At 36.6% G+C, this 12,023-nt stretch overlaps 1 protein-coding gene across 1 annotated transcript in view; it reads left to right on the forward strand.

Annotated features, from left to right (window-relative positions):
* Positions 1–12,023, forward strand: part of SLC15A5 (solute carrier family 15, member 5) — a 141,220-nt gene that overhangs the window by 64,653 nt on the left and 64,544 nt on the right. The window lies entirely within an intron of this gene.

Raw genomic sequence — 12,023 nt, forward strand, 5'->3', positions numbered from 1 at the left:
CGTCTCTCATACTTTGGACATATTGTCAGGAGGGAACAGTCGCTGGAGAAGGATGTCATGCTGGGTAAGATGGTCAGAGAAAAAGAGGAAGATTCCCAACGAGATGGATCAGCCAGGTGGCATCATTGATGGTGTCAAGTGTGGCAGCGGTAGTGAGGTTGCCCAAGATCAGACATTGTTTCGTTCTGCTGTGCATGGGGTCGCTATGAGTCGGTTCCAACTCAATGGCACCTGACAACAACAACATGAGTTGGAACTGACTTGATGACAATTAACAACAACATGTATTCTGGGGTCACATTAAATTCTGAGCCAATAGAGTACCCATCCAAGGTACACTTTTGGTCTCTCTCTGTCTGGAGGAAAGAAAAGTGATGAAAACTGAAGATGCTTGGAAACAATTACTCTAATGGATTAACGGGCCACTCAAGCATCAATCTTCATGACCCTGAGGCCAAAAGAAATAGATGGTGCCTGGCAATCACTACCAACTGTTCTAAAAGAGATCATTGGTCCCATAGGTCTTGACTAGAGTTGGAGAAAAATTGGAACAAAACAGAAAATCATAAAAAGACCAAGCTTTACTGGCCAGACACTGATAGAACTTAAGTCTATGGTCCTTGGTCACCCTCTAGGTCTGAAACGGAACCTATCCCTGTAGTTCAATATTCAACTTAGTAATAAACAGGTCTAGGAGTCCTGGTGTGGCGCTGCAGGTTAATGCACTGGGCTGTAAAATTGGTTTGAACCACAAGGTCAGCAGTTCAAGCTCACCAGATGCTCCTTGGAAACTCTGTACAAAGTCTCTATGGGTCAGAACCAACTTGACTGTACTTAACAACAGTAGATAGGTCTACAAGGGGAAAAGTAACACTAGTGAAGTACATAAACCATATAATAGTCAACCATTTGAGATCAAAAGGGAAGTATTTACCCAACAACAAAGTTCAGAAGAGTTGGGAAAGAAGGAATGGAAACAAGAAACGCAGGGAGAAAGTGGGATAAATGATGTTACACTGAGGGAATCACAATAATTGAGGTAAAACAAAGTGTATGATTTTTTTATAATGTAAAACTGATGATCTGCTCTTTAAACCTTTACTCAGTTTGCTATAAAAAGTTAAAAGAAAACATATTAAAGTGAAAAAAAAATAATATTGTAATTCACAGAGCGCTGGTGTGGCACTATAGGAAAATTACAGGTCAGCAGTTCAAATCCACCAGTCCCTCCTTGGGAACTCTATACAGGGTCACTGTGAGTCAGAGCCAACTCAATGACACTTCCTTTGTTTCCAGTTTCCAGTACTTTTTCTTTCCTAACCCTTTCTGCCTTCTGAATTTTGTCCTTGAGCAAATGCTTCCCTTTTGATCTTGAAGGGTAGATTGTTCTAAGAAATGTGTGTATCCCTAGTGTTATTCTTCTGAATCAGGCTGCTAACCTCAAAGTTGGCAGTTTGAAAGTACCAGCTGTTGCACGGGAGAAAGATGAGACTTTCTGCTCCCATAAAGATTTACAGCCTCGGAAACCCTGTGCAGGGTCTTTATGAGTCAGAACCAACTCCACAGCAATAACAACAACAACAATGCTATTGTTCACCTTATAGACCTCTTTATTGTTTGGCTGAAAATTGAGACAAAGGGATGAATTAAATTCTAGGCCTGAAGGCACTATCTTTAAGGACCATAATCTTAAGAGTCCCATTAGTTTCTAAATCTGGTCTTTAAAAAAATTTTTTTTTAATTCCACCCTTTTCTCCCACTGTATCCTGCACCTTCTAATGTGATTCTTTTCAAAGCAGCTGGCAGTCATCATATAGTTCTTCTGGCTTCAGGATTATGGAAGCTGAAATCCGCATGGTCGATTGGTGGTTGGTGGTCCTTGGTGTCAGTTCCAACTCATAGCGACCCTGTATGTGGTTTCCAAGGCTGTAAATCTTTATAGGAGCAGAAAGCCTCATCTTTCTCCCCTGGGACCACTAGTAGTTTCAAACTGCTGACCTTGAGATTAGTATTCAGACTCATAACCACCATGTTACCAGAGTTCCTTTGATTTTCTTTTCTCCTCTTTGCTCCAGACAGGAACAGACTAATAATTGTACCTTAGATAGCTGCTCATGACTTTTTAAGACCCCAGTCGTTCCTTCCCAAAGCACAATTTAGAACATTGTCTTTGTGGACCATGTAATTTCATGGTGTCCCTGAGACTATGTCCTAAGAGGTTCAGTGACTCATTCCCTCAAGATGTTTTGAGTAAGACTAAGAAATTTTCATGAGTTTGACTCCTGTATGTAAAAACTGATATATTTACAGCATAGATGTATATGGAAATATTCTTTCAAACCTATGTATATACATGGATACAGTCTCATTTCCTGGGCCATACCTATTCAGCTTGAGTATCTATTTATACATTCATTCACAGGTCATTGTTAGTGTTCTTGTTAAGTGCCATTAAGTTAGTTTTGATTCACAGCAATCCTGTATAGGCATTCTAAGGAATTCTGGTGAGTTTGAAACAGCTACCTTGCAGTTCAAACTGACCTTGCTGTTGTTGTTAGGTGTCATCAAGCCAGTACTGCCTCATAGCAACCCTATGCACAACAGAACAAAACACTGCCCAGTCCTGGGCCAACCTTATAATTGTTGCCATGCCTGAGCTCATTGCTGCTGCTACTGTGCTAATCCATCTCACTGGGGGCCTTCCTCTTTTTCTCCGACCCTTCACTTTACCAACCATGATATCCAGTGATTGCTCCCTCCTAAAAATATGTACAAAGTATGAGAGACAAAGTCTGACCCTCCTGGCTTCCAAGAAGCAATCTGGCTGTACTTCTTCCAACACAGAACTATTTGTTCTTTTGGCAGTCCACGGTTGTTTCAATATTCTCCTCCAACACCATAACTCAAAAGCATCAATTCTTCTACAGTCTTCCTTATTCATTGTGGAACTTTCTCATGCATATGAGGTTATTGAAAATACCATGGCTTGGGTCAGGCACATCTTAGTCCTCAAGCTGACATCTTTAACATCTTTAACACTTTAAAGAGGTCTTGTGTAACAGATTTGCATAATGCAATGCATCATTTGATTTCTTGACTGCTGCTTCCATGAGTGTTGAAGGATATTCCCAGCAAAATGAAGTCTTTAGAAACTTCAATCTTTTCTCCATTTATATGGATGTTGTTTACTGGTCCAGTGGTGAGGATTTTTGTTTTCTTTATAATGAGATGCAACCCATACCAAAGGCTGTGACCTTTGATATTCATCAGTAAATATTTTAAGTCCTCTTCACATTCAGCAAGCAAGGTTGTATCATCTGCATATTGCAGGTTGCTAATGAATCTTCCTCCAATCCTGATGCCATGATTTTCTTCATATTATCCAGCTTCTTAGATTATTTATTCAGCATGCAAATTGAATAAGTATGGTGAAAGAATACAACCCTGTTTGTTGCACACCTTCCCTAATTTTAAACCATTTGGTGTTCCCTTGTTCTGTTCGTATAACATGCAATCAAGATGTATTGATAATTACTGGTGAATGGAATGCAAAGGTTGAAAACAAAGAGGAAGGATCAGTAGTTGGAAAATATGGCCTTGGTGATAGAAATGGTGCTGGAGATCCCATGATAGAATTTTTCAAGACCAATGACCTTTTCTAAATATCAAAAAAGATGACTATAAACATGAACCTCATCAGATGGAATACACAGAAATCAAATTAACTACATCTGTGGAAAGAGACAGTTGAAAAACCAAAACAAGGCCAGGATCAGACTGTGAAACAGACCATTAATTGTCCATATGCAAATTCAGGTTGAAGCTGAAGAAAATGAAAACAAGTCCATCCATTAGAACTAGAATATATACCACCTGAATTTAGAGATAATCTGAATAACAGATTTGATGCATTAGACACTGAAGACTGAAAACCAGAAAAATTGTGGGATGACATCAAGAACATCATTCTGGAAGAAAGAAAAAGGTCATTGATAAGACAAGAAAGAAGGAAAAAAACCAAAATGGATATCAGAAGAAACTCTGAAACTTGCTGTCTTTTATAGATATGCTAAAGCAAATGGAAGAAGTGAGGAGGTACAAGCGCTGAACAGAATATTTCAAAGGTCAGCTTGAGAAGACCAAGTCAAATATTATAAGGAAATATGCAAAGATCTGGAGTTAGAAAAGGTAAGAACACATAATCTGAAGACTACAGCCTTCAGTATGTAGGCTCAATGTAAAACAAAAATCCTCACTCCTGGACTAATAAATAACATCACAGTGGCACCTAACAACAACTACAGTTCTAAGGCCATTGTTTTCTTATTATTGGAGGATCGCTAGTGGTGTAGTTGGTTACAAGTTGTGCTTCTAACCAAAGGGTTAGCAGTGTGAATCCTCAAACCACTCCATGGAGGCTTTCTGCTCCTGTAAAGATTTCTGCCAAGTAAATCTTACCTTGGTTTGTTATGAGTTGGAATAAACTGGATGGAAGTGGGCTTGGGATTTTTAAAAAATATATGAATGAAAGTTAAATGATCAGTATTAGCATGAGATCCTCACTGCTATTTCCCATAAATTGCATGAAACAAGTTTAAAAAATCATTTGTTATCACAGTGGTATAAGTTACTTCTTATACTTCCTGACTTCCTGTCACATCCAGTCACTTCCTTCTCAGGGACTTTCATCATTAAGGAAGAGATTATATAGGCAATGATAATGCCAAATGTTTGCAGGTATAAGATTATAAAGGCAATGACAATGCCGAATATTTGCAGGTATAAGATTACATAGACTATGATAATACCGAATGTTTGCAGGTATAATCACAACTTATGCCAAGTATAAGAGATGAGGAAATGTCACACAATTCATCAAACCAGAAACTGTTCTAGCATTGAAACAGTCCAACAAAAGAGAAGTTTCTAAGCCAAAATACAATATTCCTGAGTTCATTACCTGATGAAGTCATGAAGTGTGTATTAGGGTGCCAACTATAAAAAATCTCAAAACCTCCCAGAACTCTGTATGAAATTCAAAGGTCAAACAGTCTCAAACATTGGCTATATTTTCCTAACTTTACACTTAACCTGATTTTTCTATTTTAATATCAACCTTTTTTCACTAAATATCTAGAATCAGTGATTCATTTTCCTAATTTATTCTCTGTCATAATTGTGTATACTTCGTTTTATTCTTTTTCAGTTAAAAAATGTTTACACCATGAGTATTTTCTTTCCGTAGTATTAATTAAATCCAGCAGTTTGCAGCATTCAAAAGTTTGTGCTGACATACGCAAGTATTAATCTGACTAAAATTATCCTAATTAAGATTGTTATGAAGCCTTACACAAAGCACAAGTGTATAACACATGAGGTAGCAATTATTTGGCTTTTAAATAACATCTAAATTAAAATGCAAATGAAGTATATTCAAATATCTTCAAGGCCTTTGGCTTTAAAAGTCTTTTATGCTATAGATAACATCATAGGGTTGATTTTCTTATCTAACTAGTAACTCCCACTAGTTCTATTAATTGTCAATTAATATAAAATAATTTATTGGTTAGAACCAAAGTGTTTAATGAACTAAAAAACAAATCAGGGATCCAGTCACCATTATTGAAAGTGGATTAACTTGGGGAAATTACTTTTTTTTTTTTTTCCTGTTTTGGAACTTATACATTTGTCCAAGGAACATTAAAAGGTATATCCATTACAAAGTACTTAATAGAAATAACTTTGTTGTTGTTGTTAAGTGCTAATCATAGTGATCATGTATAGGATTTCTAAGAAGTAGCTGGTGGGTTTGAACTGCCACACCTGTGGTATTTTTCTGTAATAATTCTTTCATTCAATTATTCACTTATTTAATAAAAATCACATTGATATTCTCAGATCCTAATTTTTAAAGATGACATCAAAGTTGGAATTCAATTTAAGGTAAAGTAGACCACTAGGACATCACCCAAAGCAATAGGTGATTCCTTATCAAGATACATTTCTTTATTGATCTCAATATAAATATGGTATATATATGTTCTATATTCAGAAATCAAAGCACAAGCTAATTTGGAATCTCCTGAATGAGCTTCAGTGATCAAAAAGAAACAAAAGAATGATGAGTAGCTCAGTTCAAATAAAGAAGCACACTACACTAATATGTGAAACAAATAAAAATTTAAAGATCATGAAGAGTACAGAAACCCCAAAACACATGGAAACAATTAGTACAGTGGACTTATGAACCATGTGAACATCAGTCTCCACAATTCAGAGAACAGGAGAAATAGATGATTCCCAGCTACCATTACAAACTGCTCTGAAAGGGAGCACATTAGAAAGTCTTCAATAGAATGGACGAAAACTTGAAACTATGAAAATGTCCACCAAGGTACTGCTTACATAGATACTGCTGGAACCTCAAAACTATGGTCCTTAAATACCTTTCAGGTTTAGAAATCAAATCACCTCTGTGACTCAATTTTGAGACAAATAATAGACAGGTGTATAAGGGGAAAAATAACTCTACAATAATCAATCATTTGAGATATAAATGCCAAGGACAAAATTCAGCAGAGCTAGGAAGAAGGAGGAATGGAAACAGAATACAGAGGGAGGAAGTGGGATAGGTGATGCTCTGTTGTGGGGATTACAATCAGTGACATGAAAAAAAGTATATGAATTGTTGAATAGAAAATAGATCTGCTCTGTAAACCCTCACCCAATTCACAATGAAAGTTTGTTTTTCAAAATTTCATTCCCAGAGTGGGTAAGAAATATCTCCTCCAGCAGATATATATATAATGACAATTATAGCTGTTTCTACAAAAGTGTCAGGAAGGACCAGTCCTTGGAGATGGACTTCGTGCTTTGTAAAGTAGAGAGTGAGCAAAACGAGGAAGACTTTCAACAAGCAACAATGGACTCAAGCATAACAACAATTGTGAGGCTGGTGCAGGACCAGGCGGAGTTTCATTCTATTGTGCACAGAGCTGCTATGAATTGGATCTAATTTGATAGCAACCAGCAACAGCAACTATGAAAGTGGTTCATGGTCACAAGTAAGTCCTTCCATGAGCAAATTTCCTCTTCTGGGAATTTGCCAATATCAGGTATCCAAGTTTCCAAGAGGAATTTCTAAGAACTCATTGTTGTTGTTAAGTAGCATCAAGTTTATTCTAATTAATATTGATCCTGTATAGGGTTCCCGTAGCTTTTAATTTTTTGCAGGAGTAGAAAACCTCATTTTTTTCCCTGGTATTGGCTAGTGGGTTTGGACCACAAACTTTGTGTTTCACAGTCCAGTGCTTATTCTAAAGAGCAACTGTGCTTCCAGATACTTAATAAAATTTCATATTTATGATAGTAAGTTTACATATCATAGACTTAATTAATACACTACCAAAAGAAAACCCATAATTTTTGCAGGGAGTAAATTTAATCAATAATTAAAAATCTTAAAATACCTCTTTTTTTTTTGGTATAAAGATTTTGTTTCCATATAAAACAGCAAGTGATTTTATCTCATTATGGCCTCATTTGAAAAATTATTACATGGTAGCACAATAGGGTAAACAGAGCTTCAGGATGCTTATGGACTTGTTTGCAATCACACAGCCAATATTAAAACATGCATTATTTATCTGGGCATCATATCTCTTTAGAAACCATTGTGCTTTATCTTGTAAATACAGATCTGCTAGAGGTTTAAAATGTGCACATTCTGATAAACTACACTTTCCTTTGGAGGTATTACTATCTTATTATAAGTTAAGAATAAAAATGGAGTGGATTAAATTTAGAATAGAATCAAAGTTTGTTTTGAATTTTTTAAAAAAAACTTCTTTTTCATTGGCACCTGTAGTGCAGTAGTAAATAAAACAGAACAGAACTAGTTATCTAGATCATGCAGGTAAAATGGTTTGTCATTGGATGGTGGAGTCTGAGATTCTGCATGTTTTACAACCTCCCGAGAAACCCTGGTGATGCAAACAGTTAAATATTCAACTGCTAAAGGAAAGGTTGACAGTTAGAACCCACCTAGATGTACCACAAAAGAAAGACCTGGCAATCTGCTTCCATAAAAACTACCGCCAAGAAGATCCTATGAGACCGTTCTGCTCTATCACAGGTGTCACCATGGTACAAAATCAACTTGACACAACCTATGAACAGTAAGTTCCTAAAGGATACCAATGCTACTGGTCAGTACATACTTGAATAGCAAGGAAGAGGGCAAGAGGCAAAGAGACTGCTCTCCCGGGTTCCATGCGTGTCCAGGCAGCAGTGGCCCAGATAAAATGGCATCATTTTTCACCAGGTTAAAGCAAAAACTCACAGTCAGGCAACAGAAGCTGATGACTCAACCAGGGATTGGCATCATGGGTAAAATCTGGTCAGACATCTGTATTGTATAGCCCACAAACTAAAAAAGATTTCCACAGACAAACATTTGCATTTGACTTGATGATAGGAAATACTAACTGGACCCCGATTAAGTGTTTCAAAAGAATTACTATTATGATTAGTATTATCAGTTTCCAAAAATAATCATTGTAAATTTTTCACTAAAAAGTTTGTGAAAATTTATTTTGTCTCCGGTTACATTAAAAAAAAAAAAAAAAATGACCATTAAGTCAATTCCAACTCATAGCAACTTCTTATGCATCACAGTAGGATTTCTAATGAGTGATTTTTTTTCAGTCGATTGTTGTTGTTGTTATGTGCCGTGGAGTCGGTTCCGACTCATAGCGCCCCTGTACAGGGTTTCCGAGGCTGTTAATCTTTACGGGAGCAGAATGCCTCATCTTTCTCCCACGGAGCAGCTGGTAGTTTCGAACTGCTGACCTTGCGGTTCGCAGCCCGATTCATAACCACTACGCTACCAGAGGATTTTCTTCTGCATCAACTCCAACCTCAAACATTTTGGTTAGTGTTCAAGCATGTTAACCTAGGGACTCCTCTTGTTACATAAGTATCTACACTTTGATTTTTACATTTTGGCTCACAAAGTTTAAAATACCTATTATCTGATCTTTTACTGAAAAAAAAAAAAATGCTGATTGCTGGTCTAAGATATTACAAATAATACTTTAAACTAGATAAAATTTAAGCTTTTTATATAGCACAGCTGCATTGATGATAACAAAAACACAAAAAATTATTTATCTAAATTTTTCTAAATTATTTAGGAAGAGAAGTGACTTAGAAAATACTTATAGGATTTAAATTCTAAAATAAACCAAAGAAAAGTTTTAACACTCTATCCCTATCTACCCCAACACTTTCTTTAAAGTTCACGGACAATTTAATTTATGCAATTTAAGCAACTTAATTTCTATGTAATACCAGAACATACCTTTTTATACATACACATCTGAAATTGAGTTTAATAGTATGATAGATTGGCAGTATCTTTTCTTTCCCAGACATACATTAAATCCACATGTTGTTTCTTATAGTTGAACTGACTTTAGATTGAAAGAAACATGTTAGGTCAAAAAACAAATAATGCTGAAAGGGTTATGCCGATACTGATGTCAAGTGCCATCGAGTGAGTTCTGACGTAGAGTAAACCCTGTATTAGGTTTCCAAGAAGCAGCTGGTGGGTGTGAACTGCCAACCTTGAGGCTCAAATGGAGCTTGAGGTCCAGAGCATTATCCTGCAGCACCACACCAGAACTCCTGAAAGGCTTAAAATCATCAGTAATCTCCAGTCCCAACTTTCTTTACCACCCATAAAGGCAGCTCACTTTCAATCTTTTAGATGCTGTTTGTGTTCTAGTGGTTTGTGTTAATATTGTTAAATCATAAGTTTGTAAGATTACTTTTAAAGTATCACCTATATACTCATAGTTGCCTTTTTACAGTCTTTGTTCTCCTCTATCTCTTAAAATATTTAGCTCTATGGTCATTTATCGACTTATTCAAATGTATATATGTGCATGCATATGCGTGGGTCTGTGTGTTTGTATTGTTTCCTGTGAATCTAATCCCTACTTTCAGTAGTAAATAGTGGCAAACAAAACACACTTAACAAAAACAAAATTCCATGTCCTTAAGAAGCTTCCAATCAAGTATCTGAAATATGCATGGTATAGATGAACACACCAAAAATAATTCATTTCAAATCTTGAAATGGAAACTGTGGAAAGATAAACAAGCAGGATATGGTTTATATTTTGAAGTGTGTACCTGAAAGACAAGTAGGTGATAAGCAGGTAAAGAATGAAGGAAGAGTTTTTTTGATAGAGGAGAGCATATTAGAGACCCAAAAGTGAGAAACAGTTTAGAATAGTCCTGAAAGATGAAGAAGACCAGGTCAGAGAGGGAAAACTTGCCAGCAATTAGAGTGAAGTTATAAGTACAAGCAAGACCATACAGGCCATGTTGCAGACTTTGGATTTCATTTTAATCACACAGAAATTCCACAGAAGGAATTTAAGCAGAGGAATAACATTCTATTTGCCTTTTATATAAGATCACTCTGACTCCTGGGTGTTTAATAGGTTAAAGAGTAGAAACAGAATGACCAGTCTATATGCTATTGCACACAGTTTGGACTGAAATAATGACTTGGATTCAAATTATAAAGTCAGTGGCTATGAGAGAAGCAGGCTGATTCGCAATGTATTTTGAAAATAGAATCTAAAGAACTTAATGGTGAATTGGGAAGGGGAAGAAAATTGAGGAAAGGGACTCCAGATATCTTCGTTTGGGTATCTGAAGGTATTGGAGAAGATGAGGAAGAGTGAAGGAGAAGAATTAGAGAAAAGGATCCTCTTCTTTGAAACCTTCTATTAGTATCTTTCTTGGGCATCACATTACATACATTTCTAGCCTCTTTTTTAGTGTTTTTACTTTATTTTCTTGTCCTCAAATGTAAACATGTCCAAAGACATTGTCTAGATATCTTCTTGTTCTCTTTCAATTTCACTCAATGTTAAATACCATATCTCAGAAAATGACTCATAAATTTTTCTCTGCTGACCCAATCTTCTGAGCTTTGATTCACAGTTTTCACTTTAAAAGAACTTTGTACCTCCAATTCAACATGTTCAAAATTAAATTCATTCTCTTTCTCCACATCTAGTGTATTTCCTATTTAGCAGGAGCAGCGCAAATATTAAATTGAATGTTGCTTTGTTGTTGTTTAGTGCCATTGAGTCTGTTCTGACTCATAGCAATCCTGTATATAGTTTCCAAGGCTGTAAATCTTTGCAGGAAGAAAAAATCCTCATCTTTCTCCCACAGAGTGTCTGGTGGTCTCGGGCCACTGACCTTGTGTATTGCAGCCCAGTGCTTATCCTACAGAGTCACCATGCTCCCATTAAATTTAATAGACATATTTATATTAAAATCAATACTAAGTCATCTTTCAAGTCACATAGATTCATATCCAACATTCCTCCTTGTTTTACATGCTATGGTTTTATTGTTGTTGTTTTTGTTCGGTGCCATTGAGTCGGTTCTGATTCATAGCGGCCCAGAACAGTTTCTGAGGAGTGGATAGTGAGTTTGAATTACTGACCTTGTGGTTCACACTGACCTTGTGGTTCAGTGCTTATCCTAGAGCACCACATGAGGACAGCATGGATTTATTAGTTTAATCTATTGCTTCTTACGTCTTGTGGTTTCACTAAGCCTATTGTATCTTATTTCCACTGAATCTACTGAAACCTGTGTGTTTATCTGCAGCGGGAGCCCTAATTATAGTTCCTTCATTATACTTCACTAAGAATTTTTTTATAACTTCCAAACTATTTCTACCTCCTGTATCTTTTCCAGTCAATCTACCCAGCAAACAACCTTTACAGTTGTTGTTGTTAAGTGCCATAGAGTCAGTTCCTACTCACAGCGACCTTATGCACAGCAGAATGAAACAGAGCCCGATCCTAGGCCAACCTCAATACTGTTGCCACGCTTGAGTCCATCGATGTGGCCACTTAGCCAATCCATCTCATTGGGGATCTTCCTCTTTTACGCTGACCCTCCACCTTACCAAACATGATATCCTTCTC

This window comes from Chrysochloris asiatica, unplaced genomic scaffold, assembly GCF_000296735.1.
Source record: "Chrysochloris asiatica unplaced genomic scaffold, ChrAsi1.0 scaffold00086, whole genome shotgun sequence".
Lineage (NCBI taxonomy): Eukaryota > Metazoa > Chordata > Mammalia > Afrosoricida > Chrysochloridae > Chrysochloris > Chrysochloris asiatica.